This window comes from Cydia splendana, chromosome 6 (assembly GCF_910591565.1).
Source record: "Cydia splendana chromosome 6, ilCydSple1.2, whole genome shotgun sequence".
In the NCBI taxonomy this organism is placed as follows: domain Eukaryota; kingdom Metazoa; phylum Arthropoda; class Insecta; order Lepidoptera; family Tortricidae; genus Cydia; species Cydia splendana.
In genome coordinates this window covers 5,318,423-5,321,640 of record NC_085965.1, presented here as the reverse complement: position 1 = coordinate 5,321,640, position 3,218 = coordinate 5,318,423, and positions in this window count along the sequence as shown.

Here is a 3,218-nt window from a genome sequence, read left to right as displayed (position 1 = left end):
AGAGTAGAACAGATGGACATACGAAACAATTTTTGGCTAACAGGCCAATTCAAACGTACACTGATATCAGAATGACGTCTAACTGATGTCATTTAGTTATCGTGCATTTCGCTGGTTCTTGTCCGTACATGTATTGGCGCAAGCGAGACGCACGATGACTACTAAATAACATGATAAAAATATCATTCCGATGTCAGTGTACGGTCGGTGCCCCAACTTAAGTATCCACGTCGCCATACTAATTGTATAGAAAAGTGGATAGAGTTAGACCAAGAAAAGTCTGCAGAGATTTTGACAGCACACGCAGTGCCAATGTTATTTGTGCCAGTGTCAAAATCTCTGCAGACTTTTCTTGGTCTAACTCTACTTATGTTAGGGAACCAACATTACCTTTTAATTAGCCTGTAAACTGCAACTGTGAAGCTTCGTGCGCGTTTGGTTTGCCAGTCTTTTTTCAGTCTTTGTTCCTCCTCGAGTCGCAATAGAAAGAGTTTCATGCTTTTAATTTTAGTCGAGTAAGAATTTAAATATCTAACTAATCTAAATTCTAAAGAGAATAGATTGTATAGGGGACGTGCATGAACTATAGGGGGCAGCACAGGAGCCGTCAGATCTTTGGCGCGAAGCGTAGATGTGTAGTTTATGATTCCGATGTAGCCCACAAGATGGCAGAACCTACTATGCACAAGAAAACGTACCTACGAGAACGGTTGATGGTAGAACTTGCTTTGGCAATGTACATGTTTCCGATTCAGACCACAAGATGGCAGACCCTCCAACGCGCACGGTCCCTATAGTAGAGGGTTATTGTCGTACTAAATTTTGTAGTCACTGTAAATCAGTGCTGTAAATTTACTGCCATCTTTCGATACAGGATTAAAATGAAAATGAATAAAAAATATCAATAAATGTATATATGTATGGATAAATGATTTTTTTTTATTTTTAGAACGCCATATGATTTTGACCCATGTTCTTTTACTGATATGAGTAAAAATTGTTAAATATAAAATGGTGTCGCCATCTAGACGAGCATAGAGGCCAAAGGTATGGCGCCGTATATTCAAGAATCAAATTTTCTTTAAAGCGCAAAAAGCCATCATCTCTTGCAAAAATTAAACGAATACGCTTAGCCCGCGCTTGATAAATAAAAAATACGATTTTTTTAATTTGTTCAAAATAAAATAATAAAATAAAAAACAACAATTGATACGAAATTTAAGTATAAAAAAATACAAAAAGTTGTGTAGCAGCATACAATTACTGGGGATGGAACCAGGGACCTCCCGATGCAAACAAAAAAAGCGAACGTTTGCAAAATGCGCCATGATAGTTCTTACTAAAGCTGACGAAATTTAGCTACTCATTCTCAAGTAAAAACGAAATATCTACGTACCGCCAAAACCAGCGATACAAATTTTCTGAATTTTTGGACATTTAATCTATAAACATATATCAAAAAGAAAAAACTCTTAGGATATCGATACGATTATTTGTTTAAGCGCTAGGTATCACGACTCCGCCATTTTTAAAAATTTCCAAAAACCGGATTGACAAAAAAAAATTATTTAGTCATAGAATCTGGTCACAAAATTTCATGAGAATCGGTTAAGAATTGCGACCTGTAGAGGAGAACATCCGGAAATACAAAACTAAATATCTAAATACCGCCTAAACCAGCGATAATTTTTTTCTGCATTTTTTGCTATTAACTCTGTAAACATGTCTCAAAAAGAGAAAACTCTTATGATATCGATACGACTATTTGTTTAGGCGACAGGTATCACGACTCCGCCATTTTTAAAAATTTCCAAAAACCGGATTGACAAAAAAAAATTATTTAGTCATAGAATCTGGTCACAAAATTTCATGAGAATCAGTTAAGAATTGCGACCTGTAGAGGAGAACATCCGGACATACGAAAGCAAATTGCTCGAGTCAAAACGTAGACCTTCGCTACGCTTCGGTCAATAAACATTTATAAGACATCCTTTTTTTTCTTAACCGCAACCTTAATTCTGGTCTTCATAATTTGTTAAAGGACGTACAAACCAAACACGGTGTTATAGAAAAAAGACAATTTTAAATTTAAAGTATAATTAATTGTATGCTAAAATTAAGCGGAATCATCCCACAGGAAGCTGTCATAAAATTAGCGGTAAAGGAGCTTATAACTCTGAAATACACTAATTATTCCCAATTTGTTACAGAAATTAATTCGCAATTTTATCTTCTGTCTGAACTGTATTACTTGGCATTAAAAATTTCTAAAAGTCAAACACAATTAGAGAACAACTGGATCTTGCCAATGTACGGCAAGCGATTGGAATTGATCACCTCGAAGTCGCCACGAATATTCTGCTAAGATTTAGTTCCACATGATTTATTGCATCCTGCTGGTCTCCAAATGGGATGAAATGGATGTGCAGCGTTATAATTTAACTGCACATCTTTACGACTTTCGGAATGATATCGCTGGGACAGAAAGAAGAAGATAGGAAGATGTTTTTACCACACCAGCTAGTAAAACAAAATCAAAACAAAAATATACAACAAACAAAACAAACCAGCTAGAATAAGTATACTTAAGTAAGTGTAGTGTAAGACACGTTTTCTCATTATCACCCCATTTTTTTCATCGTAGGTAGGTACATGAAATTATAGTGACCCCTGTCCCCTTGTAAAATTAATAACTACTAGCGGTAACAAATTTTACACATAAACCTTCCTCAAGAGTCACTCTATCGATAGGTGAAAACCGCATGAAAAGATTCAGTAGTTTTTTTTTATGTAATAGGAAGCAAACGAGCAGACGAGCTGCCTGATGGGAAGCAGTGATCGCCGCCCATGGACATAAGCAATATCAGAGTAGCCTTTTATGCGTTTTTGAGTTTAATGCGAACATAAATACACACAAACAGACAGACGCGGCGGGGGACTTTGTTTTATACGTTTATGAAAATTACACGTGTCAGGAAATAAATATCACTTCCTTGCTAATTCAATAGTTATCACAAAGTAGGTAAGTACCTAGGTACCATAATAACTTTTATCCATTTCCCACGTCGAAGTACAAACTTATCTGTAATAAAATGACTGCTTTCTAGTTTTGCTTACGTGTTAGTGGATATTAAAGTTAATTCCCACACTAAAACTTTCGGGAAATTGGAAAGCTCGTAACCCGTTTACCGGTTCGGTAAAGATAGATATCAATGTGC